At 47.1% G+C, this 21,381-nt stretch overlaps 1 pseudogene; it reads right to left on the reverse strand.

The window, feature by feature from the left end:
• Positions 1-8,943: 8,943 nt before the first annotated feature.
• On the reverse strand, positions 8,944-21,169 carry LOC129328022 (zinc finger protein ZFP2-like; annotated as a pseudogene).
• Positions 21,170-21,381: the final 212 nt, after the last annotated feature.

A 21,381-nucleotide genomic window follows, 5' to 3' on the forward strand; every position in this document is an offset into this window, starting at 1 on the left:
CAACTACAACTGAATCCTTATAAAGCTCACTCACTGCGCCCCCGGTGGCCAACCTAGGAAGTGCAGCCAACAATTCTGTTCAAGCCATACAGAAGTCACGTGCTTGCGCTACCACAACAGTGCCACCGCAACAGCGCTACCCTAGTGGGCTGAAGTAGTACTGCCGCTTTATCACTGCATCCCAGTGGCCAACCTAGGAAGTGCAGCCAACAATTCTGTTCAAGGTATACAGAAGTCACGTGCTTGCGCTACCACAACAGTGCCACCGCAACAGCGCCACCCTAGCGGTCTGAAGTAGTACTGCAGCTTCAAAAAAAAATTTTTTTTTTAAATTTTTTTTGCCAAAATGGAAACTCCTGTGGGACATCTGGCAGGTGAAGAGGATATCATAGATCCTGCCAACACACCCACTACTCCCTCCAATGGCAATGATGAAGCTGAGTCCAAACGTCCACCACGGAAAAGAACACTGACTCGCAAGATGCGAGATTTGTTATCTGCCAAGAAAGTACTACTTCAGACCGCTAGGGTGGCGCTGTTGCGGTGGCACTGTTGTGGTAGCGCAAGCACGTGACTTCTGTATACCTTGAACAGAATTGCTGGCTGCAGCTAATCTTAGGCTGCACAAAATTGCATCCAACAGCACGAAGGTGTTGGAAGCATTCGCTCCAGAAGACCATGCCAAAGGACTTCAGGACCTAGACTTGGGTGGCGATACTCCCCTCCTCCAACGCAGCCTTGGACTGAGTTGGGACCTGAAGAAGGACACCTTCATCTTCCGAGCACCAGCCCAAGAGAAACAGTTCACACGACGAGGAGTCCTGTCAGCAGTGAACAGCTTGTTTGATCCCTTGGGGTTTGCTGCACCTGTGACCATCCAAGGAAAACACCTCCTACGCACTCTCTCCTTGGGCACCCAAGACTGGGATGAGCCTCTTCCCCCCGACCAAAGACAGGAATGGGAGGCCTGGAGAGGTTCGCTCAACTGCCTGCAAGCCGTCCAGATCCCACGCACCTACGTACCAGTCTCACCTGCCGCCGCCTCCCGCAGGGAGCTACACGTCTTCTCAGACGCATCAACGAAAGCGATTGCAGCCGTAGCATATCTGCAGGTCGTTGGCGGGGAGAACCAAGTCCACGCGGGCTTCATCCTGGGGAAAGCTAAGTTAGCCCCGCTACAGGGACACACCATCCCGCGTCTGGAACTATGCGGTGCTGTGCTTGCTGTGGAGCTTGCAGAGATAATAGAGAGAGAGATGGACCTTACCTTTGATGCCACCACCTTTTACACAGACAGCAAAGTAGTCCTCGGATACATACACAATCAAAGTCGTCGGTTCTATGTGTATGTCAGCAACCGAGTAGAGCGTATTCGACGATCCACATGCCCTAGCCAGTGGCGACATGTTCCTACGGATCAGAATCCAGCAGACCACGCAACACGGTCTATCCCTGCCTCAGAGCTGGCTGAGTCCTCCTGGCTGAAAGGACCTGACTTCCTCCTGCGCTCGGTCAATCCAGTACAGCACGAGGAGGAACACTACGAGCTCCTAGACCCAGACCAGGACAAGGAAGTTCGGCCTCAAGTCACCTGCATGAAAGTGGGAGTCGAGGCCGACCGCCATCTAGAAGCAAAGAGATTTGAACGATTCTCCAAATGGAAGCCACTTGTTCTAGGGATGGCACGCCTCATCCACTTTGCTCGCCACCAGAATACAGAGCCAACCTCGTCAGAAGTACGACGCAGGGCAGAGCTCCTGATTTTCCAGAGTGTACAACACGAGTTCTATGTAGAAGAACTTGAAAACTCCAAGAAAGGGTTGCCTACACCCAAGAACAGTCCGCTACTTAAGCTGAACCCCTACCTCGATGATGATGGCTTACTTCGGGTAGGAGGGCGTCTGAAGGCAGCTGATGTAGGCTCAACAGTAGCAAACCCTATCATCCTTCCAGCTCGACATCATGTGACTGTCCTCTTGGTGCGCCACCACCACGAGGGGGTTCATCATCAAGGACGTCACTTCACAGAAGGAGCCATCAGAACAGCGGGCCTATGGATTGTGGGAGCGAAAAGATGCATCGCTGCAGTTCTACAGACCTGCATACAATGCCGGAAGCTCAAAGGTCCCCATCAGCAGCAGAAGATGGCCGACCTGCCACCGGATCGACTCAGCACTGAGCCCCCTTTCACTAACGTTGGACTTGACGTATTTGGCCCCTGGAATGTAGTGACACGCAAGACCAGGGGAGGACAAGCCAACAGCAAGAGATGGGCAGTGCTATTCACATGCCTGAGCATCCGAGCCGTACATATCGAAGTGATTGAGTCCATGGATGCTTCCAGCTTCATAAATGCCCTCAGAAGATTCCTTGCCATACGGGGACCTGTCAAGCTACTGAGGTCTGACCGTGGCACGAACTTCGTTGGTGCCTGCAAGGAGCTAGGAATCAATGGAAGCACAGATCTGGACCCAACCCTCAGCAGCTACCTGAGCGAGCAGAATTGTAAATGGATCTTCAACCCTCCCCATGCCTCTCATATGGGAGGAGTGTGGGAGCGCATGATTGGCATTGCGCGCAGAATATTGGACTCTATGCTAGCAGGAAAACCTTCTCTCACTCATGAGACCTTGGCCACCCTCCTGGCAGAGGTGTCTGCTATCATCAATGCCAGACCTTTAGTTCCAGTATCTTCTGATCCTGAGAACCCTACCATCTTAACACCAGCCACCTTGCTGACACAGAAGACAGGCGCCTGGCCTGCACCTCAGGGAGACTTCATCTCTAAGGATATGTTCAAGCAGCAATGGAGGCAAGTTCAACTCCTCGCTAACACCTTTTGGAAGCGATGGAAGCAAGAGTACCTCCCAACTCTGCAATGCCGACGCAAGTGGGAGAAGTCTGAGCCCAACCTACGAGAAGGTGATGTCGTCCTCCTGAAAGACAAGGACGCTCCTAGGAACTCGTGGCCCATGGGACTTATAGATCGAGTTCTACCCAGCGCGGACGGGTTGGTCCGCAAGATTGACATTCGTGTAGCCAGACACGACGGCCTGAAGATTTTCACCAGACCAGTCACCGAAGTGATCCTGCTTGTTCGGAAGACTGATCTTGAAGACTGAAGCTCAAGCTTTGCATGCCATTTGTTGCTTATATGCTATATTTAGCCTTTATTGCCTAGTTATGAGAATAGTGTAGCATGACATATATGCTTAGACTTGTTAGGTTACTCCACTAGCTTGCATGTTGGGGTGGAATCCATAGGATCCCAGGCGGGGAGTGTACTGTAACCACAGCTTAGAAAGCCTCAGTATCTGTGTAGTCAGAACTATGTACTGTCCCTTTAACAATTGGTACTCATGGGAATTGTAGTCCCCCTTCAATATAGAAGTTTATTGTAGGCTTCCTGTGAAGGTGTTAAAAACTTGATTGTCCTCTTCCTCCCTTTGTTTGGGACGCTGCTCCTCAAGCAAGGATGCGACAGTTATAACGAATTTACCGCTTGTCTACAACAAATCTGGACCAATAAAGATGTATCTTGCTTATGTTTGAACCATGCTGCATTCACTGGCTAAAACTGTGAGTAAGGATCCCTTTTACGATCTGGGTTGAGAAAGGCAGCGCGTTAGAGCTATCTGGAAGCCAGCATCTTTCCCAGCTGCTTCCAGAATACCCGCCTTCCCTCCCCTCGTCTCGGGGGGGCTAAAGGGGGTCTTCCCTTTTCACTGCTGAGGGGGAGAGTTGGGCTTCTGTTCGACCGCAGGGAAGGGGCGTTGGAGATTTCCGAAAGAGCTCTTGGGCGGAACCGGTGGAGGGAGAGGACGAAAGCAAGGACGCTTGGCAGGAGGGGATGATGGGCCCAAAAGAGAAGGGAGCGGCCTGGCTGGAGGCAGTGCTGGGGGGAAATGGCTTTTCTTTTCAGCGGCTGACAAGAAATGCCCTCAATACAGGCATTAAGAGGGAATCCATCACTGATCAGAGGCTCCCAAATCATGTCCCAACCAAATGCTATCAGATCCAGGCAGCTGGGCAACCTTTGTATTTTGTCACGGAGCGGCTCTCCCACAGTCCTATGCTTGTGCGACTGAGACTGAGGGGAGAAGAGTAGAAACTGTGTTTGGGATCTCATGAGGGCAGGAGGATGAGCCCCCCGTTCAGTGGCTGAGCACCTTGTTTTGCTCACTGACGCGCCCCTCCGATACATGAGGGGCCCTTGAAGGAACAGGGAAAGGCCTGGCCTCACTGCAGGGCTTGCCAGGCAGATCTCAAGAGAACGTTTCCTTCCCGGCTGAGGAAGGTGAGGGTGAGCGTCGTCTTCACTCCTGATGGGGAACCGGAGGAGGCAGAGCCAGGAAGAGCCCCTCCTTCATGCCCTGAAGTGCTCATGTTGCCCTGAGGGTTGCCTACCTCAAGAATGTCCGACTAAAGCCTTGGAGGCGCAGGTGTGAATTCTCACTTTGACTCTCCCAGAATTACTCCTGATCTCCAAACTACAGAGACCTTGGAGACAATGCCAGCTCCAGAGAGTGGACTGCCTGGCCTCACATCCCTGCGGAGCTCCTTTCCCTCTCCAAATTTTATGGGCCCCTGAAAAAGCTGCCCGCAAGCACTCGATCCCGGGTTATCCCAGGGAACCGGCAAAGCCAGACTCTGCTGGGCCGGATTATCCAGCTGCACCAGGGAGCTAGCGGTGGCAAGAGGGCAGGCGTGGAACTACTGGTGATAAAATGTCCAGGAGGCAGGACTCTGGTTCTGTTTGCTTGTGTGGCTAGAGCCAGTGCTGGGAGACAGGGCTCCAGCAAGGGCTGTGCGGCTCCCAGCTGTTCCTGCCTACTCTCTTCCTAATTTGGCAGTAGGAACGGGTTTTCCAGGATTTTCTCTCAAGTGTGAGTTTTGTTTATGTCTCAATTGAGCACTGCTGGGTGCTCAATTATATCCCAATAGCTCCGGTTCTCATTACCTTGTCTCAAAATCAGACATCTAGAAGAGAGGTGGGAAAGATGGGGGACTGTGTGTGGTTGAGCATTATAGAACTAGGCATAGCAACTTTTGTCCTTCCTCCAAAGAAGAGCAATTGGGATTGCTCTCTCTTTCTCTCAGCCGACACTTCCTAACAGGGCTCTTGTTCTGAGAGTAATTCTCCTGTCGCATACATGATGTTACGCATTACTTGTATGAGAAATTCTCATCTTATGTTTGGTGCATATACAGCTGAACACAGGATTGAACCTGCGCAGGTACTCGTCTCCAGTTTCATTTGTAAAGTGAACCCACATGGCAGTTGATTATAAACTGGAATACACATTTATTTATTATTTACATTTTATATACTCCACCTTTCTACCTGACAGGGTGGATTACAGAGCCGAAATCACTACCATCAACAGCAGGGACATTCAATAAACAATGTAATAGGGCATACAAAGGGATACTTGCAAAGGTTTGAAAACAAGGAGATACACAATAGAGAGCTGAAATAAAGTGATGAAACTAGAGCAAGAATGTGAATGAACTACCTTGTAGGGAACAGCACTGACTTCTCGTTACACTCTCACATAGCAATGAAGGGTACAAGGGCTATGGAAAGAGTTTCAGGCAGGAAGCTGTGTTGGCCTAAAGCAGGAAAACAAACTTTAAGGGCAGTAGTCCCTTAACAACCAAATTTTTTTCCCATGGAATAAGGTTTAGTGAACCAAAGATACATTTTTCAGGTAGAAATGAGAAGCACGATCCATCACACCATCCCCCCCCTTCATAAGGTGAGGAGGGGGCGTTATAAAAGGAAAGGCCAGCAGAAGTAACGATGTCGAGGCACAAAGTAAAGCAGAATAAGCTGGATCAGAGATGGGGAGATAGGCAGAGAGGTGGAAAGAGCAGAAAATTGGCATCTCGATCTACAAAATACTTGAGAATACATAGCGTACCATGTATACAGGGGATTTATACATGAAATGCACCCCCTGTCTAAGATGGGAGACTACTTGAGAACATGTAAAAGATTATAAAAACACCAAGAAAGCCCTTCACAGATCCACTGCCAGGACAATGGTTTCTCTTATACTTCCAGCAAATTTCAGTAGTCATGGCTAACACCTCTAGATCTTCTGGAGCCTTTTCGCAGCTGGTTTCAGGAGGGTAGCTGTGTCCATCTGTAGTAGACGAGAAAGGTGTTAGCCTTGGAGCACCTTAAACGCCTACAAAATTCGGCATATTTCAAGAGTCACGCTTCCTTCATCAGATATACATATATAAAGTATTGCATGGAATTTGTATCTAATGAAGGGAGCTTGATTCTTCGGACCCTGCAGCCTGGAAAATATTCTTTAAACTGTTGCTGGGCTTCTATCTTGCTTTCCCCAGCTGCTATGAGATGAGTTAAGCTGACGGGAACGCAACAGGGAGCTGGAATTCATCTTCAGATGGTGGCTCGATTCTAATATTGGGGGGAAGAAATTCTCAGACCGGGCTGATTCATTATCTCAAGTTAAGCTAGATTTCCACCTATGCCTACTCGTGTGAGAAGAGGAACCAACTCTCAACATTGGGAACTGTGTACTTAAATCTGAGCCTTCTAGGCGTGGGATGAGCCTAAAGGATAGAAGATATCCGGGCGCTCCTGAATCTGGCCAACGATGATCATCCGTGGTCGTGGTCCAACTCCAGTGCCACGTAGTTCAGCCAGAGAAACAGAAGTCTTGCATCATCAGCTGCACTGAAAGCAGAGATGATCATTAATCAGATTTGGACTGTATTCTGAATATATTTTGAGTATAAACTGAATAAAAAGAAGACTTAGGTAATGTTAGTGGTGGTAACCAAAACAGAACTGGAAGAGAGAGAAACAAACCAAGGTTGTATTGTCACTAAAAAAATAAATAAATTATTTTGGTATATATGTAACAAGGCAAAAGGATAATTTATATCGAGACAGTTCAGACAAGTATTACTGAAGATTTGCAAAGATGGGAAAGATTGAAAATTTCATGGCTGGGAAGAACTTCTGCTATTAAAATGAACATATTACAAAAGCTGAACTTTCTGTTACAAATTTTACCAATGAAAAGATCTTTTAAAAATGGCAGGAAAAGATTGTGTATGGAACAGGAGGAAAACAAGAGCAAGATTTCAAATATGACAAGATGGAAAAAACTGAGGCGGCTTAGCGGTACCAAATATTAAACTGTATCGCTAAGCAGCGGCACTAGTTTGGATATCAGATTGGATCATAAACCAAAACAGAAGAAAATTCAAATTGGAAATAACTGATACTAAAGAAGGAATAACAACAACAACAACAACAACAATCGATTTATATACCGCCCTTCAGGATGACTTAACACCCACTCAGAGTGGTTTACAAAGTATATTATTATTATCCCCACAACAAAACACCCTGTGAGGTGGGTGGGGCTGAGAGAGCTCCAGAGAGCCGTGACTGACCCAAGGTCACCCAGCGGGCTTCAAGTGGAGGAGTGGGGAATCAAACACGGTTCTCCAGATTAGAGTCCCCTGCTTTTAACTACTACACCAAGCTGGCTCTCTAATTATGGATTAAGAATCCATTAAAAACTATTCAAAGATAGCACTCATATTTTCAGGGATGGATTATTAAGAATATGGTTTCAATGCAGGAATGGAATATGGCAATTTTGTGACATCACTATAACAAATTAAAGTTGACTACAACAATTAAAGATGTATGGCGGATAAATAAGGCTAAATAAAACCATGGCATGGAATTGAAACTGGAAAAATTTCTATGGTTATTGTTAGGAAATGGTGCTTAAATTCCATCAAGACATCTCACTTCCTACCCTAGTGCGCCACCAGAGGGTGCTGCCACAGAGGTAAGCCCAGGGGAGGTAGGCAGACACCCCAGACTGGGCGCCACAGAGGGAATCCCAGACCAGAATAAGGGGCAGACAAGGTGGCAATGCCCACATCCTGCTTCACCCAGCTGGGATCAGGAGTGGAGCAGGTGGCAATGCCCACCCACTGCCCTTCCCCAGCTAGGATCAGGCACAGAGCAGGTGACAATTCCCGTCCACTACCTAGCTGTGAACAGGCATAGAACAGGGGCCAATACCCACCCTCTGCCTTCACCCCACTGGGATCTGGAGCAGAGCAGGTGGACATGCCTAGCCCTTCTTCACCCAGCTCAGTTTAAGAGCAAAGCCGGTGGCAATGCCCGCTCGCCCCTTTACCTGGCCGAGATCAAGAGTGGAGCAGGTGCTAGTCCCTGCCTTCACCCAGCAGGGATCAGAAATAGAGCAGGTAGCAATGGCTGCTACCCACTTTCACCCACCTGCTATGAGGAGCAAAGCAGGTGGCAATGCCCGCACCCCACCATCACCCAGGGGGGATCAGGTGTAGAAGAAATAGTAATGCCCACCCCTACTTCTTACTCATGAAGATAAAGGTGTTTAATTTATTCATGCTCTCAGGTGCTAAAAGAAAAGCTAAATTAAGAAAACATATACCTAACTACTCCTGTCAGGAAATGAAATAACCGTTCAATTTTTACATGAGAGAATCGGAACTATCAAACCACCTAAAATAAAACTGAGATCTCTCTGTCTTTTGGTGCTACACTCTGACACTGAGAGATCTCTGTCTTTTGGTGCTACACCTCTGAAGATGCCAGCCACAGCTACTGGTGAAACGTCAGGAACTACAATGCCAAGACCACAGCAATACAGCCCGGAAAACCCACAACAACCATTGTTCTCCGGCCATGAAAGCCTTCGACAATACATCACCTAAAATAAAATTAGCAAATATTACAAAACAAATAACAGAAAACAAGAATAAATTCAGGGGGTACTCAGTATTCCTTTTGACTAAATGCAAAGAACATTGCAAACCTGATGTGAAGAATGCTAACTATGATTAGATGGATTTCTTGTGATGTAAGGTCAGACAAGAGCTATGGGCATACATCTTTCAACTTTCCAAGCATTCATTTGGCTTCTCAACTGCGTGAATCCTTTTATGCAAATTTAGGTTGCGATTCCGAGAGAAACTGTCTTCACACTCCATTTATATGGCTTCTCCCATTGGTGAATCCTTTGATGCACAGTTAGCTCACCATTTGAAGAAAAGCTCTTTTCACACTCCAAGCATTTATACGGCTTCTCCCCTGTTTGAATCCTTTGATGCACAGTTAGGCTAATATTTTGAGAAAAGCTCTTTTCACACTCTAAGCATTTGTATGACTTCTCCCCTGTGTGAATCCTTTGATGCAGTTAGATTGCCACTGCACAAAAAACTCTTTCCACACTCCAAGCATTGATATGGCTTCTCCCGTGTGAATCCTTTGATGCACAGTTAGTTTACCATTAGAAGAAACACTCTTTTCACACTCCAAGCATTTATATGGCTTCTCCCATAGGTGAGTCATTTGATGTGCAGTTAGCTTGCCATTCTCAAAGAAACTCTTTCCACATTCCAAGCATTTATCCAACCTCCTCTATGTGAAACTTTTGATGAGAACTAACAGAGCAATCCTAAGCAGAGTTACACTGGTCTAAGCCCACTGAAATGAATGGGCTTAGACTGGTGTAACTCTGCTTAGGATCACACTGTTAGTTGGAAATTCCGAGAAAATCTTTTTCCACAATCCAAACATTTATATGGCATCTCCCGTGTGAATTTTTTGATGCGCAGACAGTTTGCCATTGTAAGAAAAGCTCTTTCCACACTCCAAGCACTTATAGGGCTTCTCCTCTGTATTAGTACTTTGATGCACATTTAGGCTGGCATTCTGAGAGAAGCTCTTTCCACACTCCGAGCACTTATATTGCTTCTCTTCTGTAGGAGTACTTTGATGCACATTTAGGCTGGCATTCTGAGAGAAGCTCTTTCCACACTCCAAGCATTTATATGGCTTCTCCCCTGTGTGAATTCTTTGATGTGTCCTTAGGATACTAGTCTTAGAGAAGCTCTTTCCACACTCCAAGCATTTATATGGCTTCTCCCCTGTGTGAATCCTTTGATGTGAAGTTAGATGAACCTTCTGAGTAAACCTCTTTCCACACTCCAAGCATTGATATGGCTTCTCTCCTGTGTGAATCCTTTGATGCACAGTAAGGTAGCAATGCTGAGAAAAGCTCTTTCCACACTGCAAGCATTGATATGGCTTCTCTCCGGTGTGAATACTTTGATGCGCAGTTAGATTGCTATTCTTCAAGAAATTCTTTCCACATTTCAAGCATTTATACAACTTCTCCCCTCTATGAAGCTTTTGATGATAACTTAGGCCATCGTTCCGGGAAAAAAACTTTCCACACTCGAAGCATTTATATGGCTTCTCCCCCGTGTGAATCCTTTGATGTGAAGTTAGATGAACCTTCTGAGAAAACCTCTTTCCACACTCCAAGCATTGATATGGCTTCTCTCCTGTGTGAATCCTTTGATGCACAGTAAGGTACCAATGCTGAGCAAAGCTCTTTCCACATTGCAAGCATTGATATGGCTTCTCCCCGGTGTGAATCCTTTGATGCACAGTTAGCATGCCATTCTTCAAGAAACTCTTTCCACATTCCAAGCATTTATACAACTTCTCCCCTCTATGAAGCTTTTGATGATAACTTAGGCCAACATTCTGAGAAAAAAACTTTCCACACTCGAAGCATTTATATGGCTTCTCCCCCGTGTGAATCCTTTGATGTGAAGTTAGATGAACCTTCTGAGAAAACCTCTTCCCACACTCCAAGCATTGATATGGTTTCTCTCCTGTGTGAATCCTTTGATGCACAGTAAGGTACCAATGCTGAGAAAAGCTCTTTCCACACTCGAAGCATTTATATGGCTTCTCCCCTGTGTGAATCCTTTGATGTGAAGTTAGCTTGCTACTGCGAGAAAAGCTCTTCCCACACTCCAAGCATTTATATCGCTTTTCTCCTGTGTGAATCCTTTGATGTGCTCTAAAGGGACCAGCCTCAGAGAAGATGTTTTCACGCTCTAAGCATTTATATGGCTTCTTCACTGTGTGAGTTTTCTCATGTGCACTTAGTTCGCTACTCCATTGGAAGCTCCTTCCACAGGCCAAATATTTATATCTTTTCTGGCATGTTGTGACGTTCTGATATTTTTTCAGGCGGAATTTGGAACTGAACTTTTTCTCAGTCACCTGCCTTCTTTTTCTCATCTTAATTTCATCCCGGACTGAGTCCTCCTGCATTTTCCTGCTCTGGCAGGCAACCAATTTCTTCTTCTGCTTCTGCTTTGCTTCCATTTTCCATCTGAGTTGTCCTTTTCGTACCAATTGAGGTCTGGGTTTCACTTTCAGATGCAGATCTTCCTCTCCTTCCACTCTTTCTTGTTCCTTCTCTTGTTCCTTCTCACTTGCCACCTCTCTTCTATCTGCAACTGAGAAAAGAGAGAAAGGAGTCAATTACGATAAAAAGGAACAAAATACTAATTCGTGGGTACAGTAAGTAGTAAATGGCGTTTTCTACAGTGAGAGCCAAAGACCTGGAATAACTTCAGCAATATCTTACCACAGTAGTCTTGGAAATGGGCAACAAGAGGTGTGTTTTGTTCCACTGCAGAAAGTTACTGTTAAGGTCAATGTGTGTTTTTGTATTGATTTAGGATGCTCACGAAGACAGGGTGGAATAAGAAATGCTTTTTTAAAAATTCCTAAAATACTAACAAGAAATACACTGCTGGGGCACAGTAAGGATGGGGAGTTAAAAAACCCAAAATAACAGTAGTACCACCTGTGGCTAGATGAAACAAATGTCCTCAGTTCCTGTTCATAGGCAGCGGCACAGTATTGCCAGCCTTCAAGCCTTGGTTTCTGTCAGACAGAGCCACAGCGATGGGGCACGGCCCTTTTCACAGCAGGGGTTGGTCTTTGAGGGCAGACTCATCGGGGCCCACAGCAACCACTGGTTTACTTGAGACCACATCAGTTGCATGACTCACCAGGGACTGGCTGCTTGCTCCTACTCAACAGCAGCCACACAGAAGAAAAACACTGTGAAGTAATTAAGAGTTTCAGGTGTTGGGGCAGTGTTTGGTTTTGTCCTTGATCCATTTCTCCGATCGCCTCCTGTGTCTTTTGAACCAATTCAGTAGATAAACTCTGGAATTGTCGTGAGATGGGGGACGTTACTTTCTCCACCAACATACCGAATTCGTCCTCTGAGGGAAGTTCAGATTTTGCTTTTCTTTTACTTTTGGCCATTTTCTTCAATTTCGCTTATCTCCTTCATTTTTTGAAGGTAACATACAACTTATCCATAAAACAGTATATGTATGACAGTATACTTTTATGATGGTTGTTGTGGGTTTTCCGGGTTGTATTGCCGTGGTCTTGGCATTGTAGTTCCTGACTTTTCGCCAGCAGCTGTGGCTGGCATCTTCAGAGGTGTAGCACCGAAAGAAGGAGATCTCTCAGTGTCAAGTTCAGGAACTACAATGCCAAGACCACGGCAATACAGCCCGGAAAATCCACAACAACCATTGTTCTCCGGCCGTGAAAGCCTTCAACAATATATAGTATACTTTTATGTTCAATCTTCACAATTCAGTATTCAATATATCCAATATTTGTATGACTAAATTACCAGTTAAGGGCATTCTTTAATAGTCTATATCTTAAGCTAAAACATTATATAGATAATACTTTTTAATTATTGCTAATTTATAATAATTAAAAAACACTGGTTTTCAATATAGGTATCAACACTGGTATTCAATATAAATATGAAAATTAGCATTCGAACTACACCAATAAATCTCATGTAGGAGTTTGTCTTATCTCCATTTTAAAACCAAACCAGGATCTAGCAAACAGATTTTTAAAAAGAGAGATAGAAAAATAAAATAAAGGTTCAGATGCTAATATCAATTCATTTTTCAACCCAATTCATTCTTCAAACCAAAAAAGATGAAAAACGAGAAAAAAACCCATCAGTTCTTTCTTCCAGCCAACATGGCGACTGACAAGCAGCTCCCTTCGGTGAACTCTCAAGTGGGGTCTGTGTCCTGGACAGCAGCCGCCCTTGAAATGGTCCTTAGGGAAGTCCCCGGTCTTCTTAACTACCTGTAAGTCCGAACGTATTAAGTGATCCCCAAGGCTCTTAGTTTTGTGTAAAGCCACCCGAACTGGCTTACTGCAGCCTGGCAAATCCTGCACCAAAGGCCAGTATTTGTGTACAATGTGTCTAATAGAATTGGCCAAAGGTGTGCAGTCAATTGAAAATGTAAGCCTCAAGTGTGGCCACTGCATGGTGTATATGCCTTCAGAACAAGTGAAAAGGTTGTAAGCACTTTTGGCCTTTGAATATATACTGACAGGTGTTATTGTTTCTGCCAGCTGATACAGACCTGTTTGACTTCCCCTTCTCTCTACATAGTACAAAGAATAATTAATTTTGATTTCATTTTGTTTCATTGTATCTTTAAGAGTTACTTAGTAAGTCAGTACGGGGATCAGGTGCGGAGCAGGTGGCAATGCCCACGACCCCTTCAGGTGGCTGGGATCAGGCACGGAGCAGGTGGCAAAGCCCACCCCGCTTCACCTGGTCTGGAATCAAAAGTGGAGCCAGTGGGAATGCTCAACCTCGTTGGGATCAGGAGTGGCAAAGACCCAAAGGAGGGGTTCCTCCCACTACATGCACAAAGATAAAGAGGGTGCAGCCTCCTGGAGCAAACAAAAGTTGTAAGAAATCTTGTTCCTTATATAGAAATTTTTGTTTAATTTAAAGTGCAGAGGTGCAAAGGTGCAAAAAATTATTTTTAAAAATTTGTAATCTTGATTCAAAACAAATTTTAACCTTGAATTCAGAAACAAACTAAATACCTATTCAAAGCATACAGGAGAGATGCTTGTGCGTAGAGCAACAACACTGGTGAGACTGAACCATACTAGCCGCTTCCTTGGGCTATCAATGCCCGTGTGATCTAGCGGTCGCAGTGCCTTACTAACACCCAAGGGGCCCAGCTTCGCACGGAACTGAAACACTGAAAGGCTGAAGAAGGAAACCGGAAGTGAAGGGATTGGCAAGCGTGAACCTAACTGGGTGTTGCCCATCTCTCCTGAACAGGGCTCCCTTCAGCAACAGATTTCTCTTTACAGAATGAGTGTGTCTAATGCTTTCGTTCACAGGGGATATAGATTCCCCAGGTGTGGGACATCCGTTTCTTCCTCTTTGGCAAAGGAAAGCGTGCTCTGAAAACAAAGAGGGTCAAAGGAGGGTAACACCCTATCACTTCTCTTCCATATTCATGATATAAAGGAAAAGATCCTTACCAAGGGAGGCCAGGGTCTGGTAATTTTCCTCCATCACTTCCCAGTAGAGTTTTCTTTGGCCTGGATCCAGCAGAGCCCATTCCTCCTCCGAGAAGAACACGGCCACCTCCTCAAAGGACACGGGGGAGCTCTGAGAGAAGAAAAGATTTCCCACCTGTTCATTTAGACGTGAGCGCTCAATGGATTGAAAGAATGCAGTGCATCAAACCAAAGTTGGCTGCATTAACTCAGAAGAGTTCTGATCAAAATTCTGTTCTCTCCTATGATGCCGAAAGGGCCAGGCTGTTGCACTCCGGGTCTTACTCGCCTACTCCTTGCTGCCTGGCCTTGGCTGCCCTTTTTTGTAAGGGTGAGAGGTTGCTATCTAGCAGAGACTCCTCTGCAGGGCTCCAGGGTGGAGAAGCAGAATTTCACTGCCACAGGTCAACAGGCATGTGGATTCTTATATCCAAGAACTGGTGCTACTGAGATAAGCTTTACCTGCAAACTCAGAGGACCCCCCCTCCCCTTCCTGCTTTGCAAAAATATCTGACTCTTTCAAAGGGGGGGGACTTCAGAAACACCCCCAAAACGTCACACCTTACTCTGCTTGCACACGAAATTTACTGCATCAGTTAAAAGAGCCACACATTGGCCAGCCAAAGCTTGTAGTCACACCTGTGACCCGTGTCAGTGGAAATCTGCTTTTTCACCCTGGTGTTACACAGATCAATCTCTGCTGGACTGCAAGCTCACACCCTTAATGAAAAGGGCAGCCAAGGCCAGGCAGCAAGGAGCAGGCGAGGACGACCTGAGGAGCAACTGCCTGGCTGGGGCACTGCTGAGCCAAGCCCAGGCAAACAGGCAGAGGCCTTGGAAGGCACCTGCCAGGCAACCTGGCACAGAGGCTCCAGTAGCCACCTGATCCCCCAAATTAGAGCAAGGAAGGCTGACCCCCTCTAACTCAGCCACTGCCAAAGGGGCCGGCCACATGCCTTCTAAGCCAATAAAGCTCAGGCGTGGCTGGATGGAGGACAAGCTGGGGGGAACTACCCACGGCAAAGGAGTCCCAGCAGCTGGCCACGTGCCCCAAACCACACCCCTCCTTTCCCCACACTTCAGCAGCCTGCCCTTTTCTCACCCTCCACTCGCTGTACTTCATGCTGTAAGGTACACCCTCGGCAAAGTCCCTTCCCCCTTGGGGCACCAACACTCAGTGTGGAAACAATTCTCATTTTGAAGGTTGCAAAGAACCCCAACGGACAAAATCATGCTGTGAGTATGCGCACAACCCACAGGCCACTTCCCCTCAGCCGAGAGCTCTCGTAGTTTCATATCGTGCTGCCTATTACGGTTTCTGCTTTGGGCCCCGTGGGTTTCCTTTTGCGCCACCCGGCGTGCGCCTCCCATGAGGAGTTATGGATCCTCGAAGTAGAAGATCTCCTGGAACCCGGCACGGCACTTGTGATTCTTGCAGGATAACCTTTCAATTTCCATGCAGTCACATGTAGCCATGCAGGGTCTGGAATATATAGTAACCCTTGCTGGAGCATATCTGGGCAGGTTGGAGTCTGCCAGGGGTCTTCTCTCAACAATTCCACTAATGCTGAAAAGTCGGGGCTATGGAGCACATGCTGCTGGCCTTGATGTGCTCTCCCAAGTAACTACTAATAACAGAGGAAATACTATCTGCAGTACAATGTGTACTGCAAACACTCCAAACATACTTTGCAGATGGACCAGGAGGTTGTGGGAATATTTTTTCCCACAAAACATTTGGATATCAAACATTGTAACGTCCCTTACTGGAATAAGGAAAAAAAAATGCAGAAGCCTAGAGAGGAATAGCAGCCATCTTACTTTAAAGGAGGAAGAAATGCACAAGAGTCAGATTAAAGTGCAGAAAATTCTGTATCAGTGCTCTCTCCTAACAGCAAAGAATCCAAGAATGTCCAGGAAGCATCTATGCAAAGAGGTCTCTGTAGTATCAGTGGAGGCTCTTACGGTAAGCCATACAACTACTAAAAGATGTCATGCAAATAGATATATCAGTTTGGAAGAAAGTCCTTCCATTAGGCAGGTAAGATTTTAGACAAATCTTACCTGTTGTACCACACTCATCAAGCTAAGCAACATAAACAACAAGCTTGAAAGGAAACACGAGAGCACAAACCGACAACACCTTTGCCCAATAAGTCTTCCAACTGGGAAATGAAACCATCCCCACACAAAGAACCGTAACAAACTGTGCTATAAGAATACCACAACTGTGCCTAATAAGTGACATAACAACAGCAATCTATGGAACAACGTTCACAACACAAACCGTTCTTCAACATTCCGTGTCTGCAATCTTTCCTCCCAAATGAGCGCTGTGATTATTTCAACAACACTATAAATGTTAAAATGGTGGGAGGAAGCAATGGTTATTACAATATAGATGAAGTAAAGTCTAAAGAACTTGACAAAATAATGAAAAATACTCCACAGAATGTTTAATCTCTGTAGCAAATAATGCATTCCCTCCACACAAAACGGAGAAATTGTAATTCTCCTAAGAAACTTAGATCCCAAACACGGATTGATACGTAGAACCCTTCTACAAATACTGAATAGGATTACAAAGAGTTTGAATTTCGAAACCAGCACCTGGACAAACTACCATACTTCCAAGAACAGAAAATTTCCCATTGAACTAGTCTTTGCAATTATACAATGAATAAAAGCCACGGCCAAACATCAGAAAACGCAGTGTGGGAGCAGGACTTCCTAACCAAAATGCTTTGTGTCACGTAGGCAGTATGTTGGGGGAAGATGCAACTGGTTTCTTTCAGAATGAGAGAGGAAAGATCTCTGTTTCATGGACACTGCAGATAAGATCTTCAGCAGCCTGCTCGCCTAGTGACTCAAACAAGAACGGGATTTTCTCACCGATTCTTCTGTTTTACATTCACCACCCCATTTGTGGCAAACTAGAACCAGTGGAGTGAAAATTGGTGGAAGGAACATTAAGAATTTGAGATACGCACATGACATCTGTTTCACTGGATCGCCTACCTGTTGTAGATTATTTTATTTTGCTCAGTGAATGTCCTAACTGTTGATTATATTGTATTTCACTTGCACTGTGTAATCCATCTTGGATCTCAGTGAGAAAGGCAGACCATAAATAAAACAGTAATAGTAATAAGAACAACCACTGAGGTGCAGCGTTCAGCACCTACTGGTGGTCTCCGAGTTAACTCTGAGGAGAGACCTGGGGAGAGTGCATTGCGGTAGTCTAGTCCTGATCCAGGGGGCCACGTTGGCTGAGTCAAGGCAGGGGCCATCTTGGGGGCTGGACTGAGTTGAACGAAGGCCTTTCCCCCAGAGGCATTAACTGGCTTCTCTTAGCAGCAAGGATGCAGCCCCCCCAGGCCCTTGACTGAGGCTGCAATGCGCAAATGAACAGCATCGAAACTGGGGAGGGCTTTTGCCTTGATTTAAAGTAAAAATAAACATATTCCAGAAAGATTACTGTTTTGGGGAGGGGGGCGTTGTTCTCATCTATAGTATTAAACTGAAAGAAGCCTCAAAAGGGGCCACCAGCAACAGGCTGGTAGCTGGAGAAAGGAAGGGAATCGCCCGTCCGGAACCTCAACCGCCCCGGCACGCCCCTCGGCTCTTTTGCAAGGGCGGTTTACTCCCGAGAAGTCCGGAAGGCGGAGGCAGCCCGGGGATGGGGGGTGGGGGGAAGGAGCCGCTCTTCTCCTCCCAAGGGACCCTCCGGGTCAGTGGCCGGTGCCGAGAGCGGCGCTCAGCGGGATCCCCGCTCCGCAGGAAGCCACGAGCCAAGCGCGGCCAGACCCCACCTCGCCCGCCCGCCCGCCCGCGGGGACCAGGAGCGCCTCCCAAAGCCCGCGGGGCGAGCGCAGCCGTTCTCGGACCCCGCAGGGACAAGGGACCCTTCCGGATCAGGCCAGAGCTCCCTCCAATTGATCCGAAGGAAATCAGCCCAGGCGGCTTGCAGGGGCGCATTCAAGGGGCGGGGAGGACACGGGCGCCCCATGCAGACTCCTTGCTCGAGGAGCTGCTCTCTCTCCCTGCGCTCCCCCGACCCAGCCCTGCCCCATTCACACGTGTTTTCTCCCCCCGCCCCAGATCCGTCCCTGCAATCCCGAACTCACCTTCCCTGTAGGCGCGCAGAGGCCAAAGTCTCCCCCCGGCCGAGGGAGAGGCGGCAGAGGAGAGGCCCCGCGGAACTCCATGCCTCTTCCACGAGGCTCGCCTTCCCTCTCCGGAGGGAAAAATGCCCCTTCCCCGCCTCGAAGGCGCAGCCTCGCCTCGCTTAGCCTTCTGGGGATGGTAGTTCTCGGGGACTACAAGACCCCAAACTGGAGTTGGGAACGTGGAAGAGGCGGGGCCTTGGCTTTTCCGTGCAGGCGAGGCCAGCTGGAGAGAGCCTGAAGAGAGAGAGAGAAAAAGGGGGGGGGGGGGCTTGCCAAGCCGCGGAGTTTCCAAAGGTGGGTGGCGGTGGTTCGAAGGGCTCTTTCGGAGCTCGGGCAGGGAGAAGGCTTTGACTTTTGACCAACCTCCCTGTCCATAGTGGTTTGGACCAAAGAGCCCTGGGGTGGGGTGCAGTCCTACATTTCCTACCAGTGCCTGCCAAAACCATACCTGGAAGAAGGGAAGCAGACAATAGCCCCTGACTCGGACACTCGTCTAGGGTGGCAAGCTCTGACTTGGAGGATTCCTGGAGATTTAGGGATAGTGCTTGGTGAGAGTGGAGTCCGGAGAAGCTCCACTGGAACTGGCCTTTATAGTCTGGAGTTGAGAGGTAAAGTGTGTGTGTGTGTGTGGTGGGCGCGCATGCATGTATAAAGGGACTGTGGTTGCATCAGTGAGTTGCGGTTTGTTGCGATTCTTTCTGTCGCTCAGACGGGCATCACTGGGTGATGCCCAGTGATTGGCGGGTGTTGCCAGGAACTCTGATGCACTTGCTATGCAACTGAGTCATTGCAGAGTTGACCATGTTCTTCCCGCTACCCCTACAGAATGCCCACTGAGAGCTAAACACTGGGAAGGGGACCATAGAAGAGCCACGCAACCGTAGCTGGAGAGTTCTCAGGATTTGGCTGTTAATCTCTGAAATGTTTTTTGTGACGGCACTGAATCATAGAATATATACTGTTTCATTGCATTGCTTTCTAATTTTCGAAGCCAATTTATTTGATGTAACATCTTTCCATGCTTCAAGCATTCTATGGTTTCTTCCGCGTGGGAAGAAAGGTGTTCCTGAAGCCTTTTCCACACTACAAGCATTTATATGGCTTCTCCCGTGTGCATTTTTTTGAGAAGAAAGGCTGCCAGCATGACTGAAACCTTTTCCACACTCCAGGCATTTATACGGTTTCTCCTATGTGAATTCTTTCATAGGAAGAAAGGTTTCCACTGCAACTGAAGCTTTCTCCACACTCCAGGCATTTGTTTGGGTTCTTGTCTGTTTGAATTCTTCTATGGGAAGTAAGGCTTCCACTGTTACTGAAACTTTTTCCACACTCCAGGCATTTATATGGTTTCTCTCCTGTGTGAATTCTTCTAGGAGATGTAAGGTGTTGACTCTTCCTGAAGCTTTTTCCACACTCGAGGCTTTTATATGGTTTTTCCTCTGTATGAATTCTTCTATGGGGAGTAAGGTTTCCACTCTGACTGAAGCTTTTTCCACACTCCAAGCATTTACGTGGTCTTCCCACTGTGTGAATTCTTCTATGGGAAGTAAGTCTTCTCCTCTCACTGAAGCTTTTTCCACACTCCAACATGCCTCCTGTGGAAGAAAGAAAAATCTGGGTGTTGGTAGGGCACTTTTCCTGCAGATGAACTTTGTGAGTGTTCAGAGGTTAAGCTCACACCGTGTAGCCTGCTCTTCCCTTCACTGTCTTAATTCCTTCTAAATTGCAATCTAAGTTAGCAGAACAGTCATTTGTACCATGAGTGTGATGTCACTGTAGTGTAGTGGTTAAAATATCACTCTAACCAATATGCCTCAGCAGCCTTTTGGATTTTCTTTCTCATGGACCACCTTTGCAGTGATACAAAGAAATGCTTTCTTCTTAAAGGGTCCGGTGTCCTTTCGAGAGGTGGCTGTGCATTTCACTAATGGCGAGTGAAGCTTGCTGAGCCCAGCCCAGAGTGGTCTCTACAAGGAAGTCATGCTGGAGAATTTTGGGAATGTGGCCTCTCTGGGTAAGCATCCCTCTCTCCTTTGCTGTCTTCGTGCTGTGAGGAGTGACAGTAAGGAAGTCCTTAATGTGGACAGATGGCTGTTTGCCCCAGACCCAATGGCTGATCTGTGCCACTCTCTGCCAATCTCTGCGAGTTCTCCTGGTGGAAAGGAAGTCCCTGCCTGGCAGCTCAGTGTCTCTTCCACATCTGAAGAGCTGCTAAGTCAGGCTTTGTCTGGAGAAGGTGGGAGGGTGTAAGCAGGGGCTTCCCTCCAGCCTGGGCAGGAACTCAGAGGCTTCTCGGCCACTTTCTTAGATCTTAGCTGGCATTTCCATCTCAGCTTGGAAGGGAGCAGGCACAGAACTGTGCCAGATGGATTATTCTTGCCCTCATACTAGACTCCACACCCCTCCTATGACCGGCCTGTTGTGAACTGCTGGATTTATGCGCCCAAAGGAGAGTTAAAACTTTGGGTTTTTTGTTTTTCTAATAAAAAGGACTTCAGATAACCAAACCTGACCTCACATTGTAGCTGGAAGGAGAAGAAGAGCTATTTCTCTTGGGCTTTGATAAAGAAGAGGGATTGGCAGGAAGCTGCTTAGATCTGTTTTGGGACCGTGTTTTACCTGTGCTTTCTTCCAAGGGTGGGTGGATTTCTGGGGCCTTGTTTGTGCTTACACAGGTCAGAAACTTGATGGCACATAACATGTACACAGGTTGGTCCATCTCATCTAGTTTGTCATAGGACTTACGGGAGAGAAGATGGAAAGGAGGGGAGAGGGTGGCTGGCTAGATGAGAGTAGCCAATCACAATGAAGTAGACTGGCAGGGGACAGGAGGGGAGGAAGAGGGGGGAACACCAAAAAAAGGAATAAAGAGTATGCACAGCTTCCTTCTTCTGCTCACTCTTATCCACTTTTCCAAGTCAAGCTGAGTTT

Source organism: Eublepharis macularius, chromosome 4 (assembly GCF_028583425.1).
Source record: "Eublepharis macularius isolate TG4126 chromosome 4, MPM_Emac_v1.0, whole genome shotgun sequence".
NCBI lineage: Eukaryota > Metazoa > Chordata > Lepidosauria > Squamata > Eublepharidae > Eublepharis > Eublepharis macularius.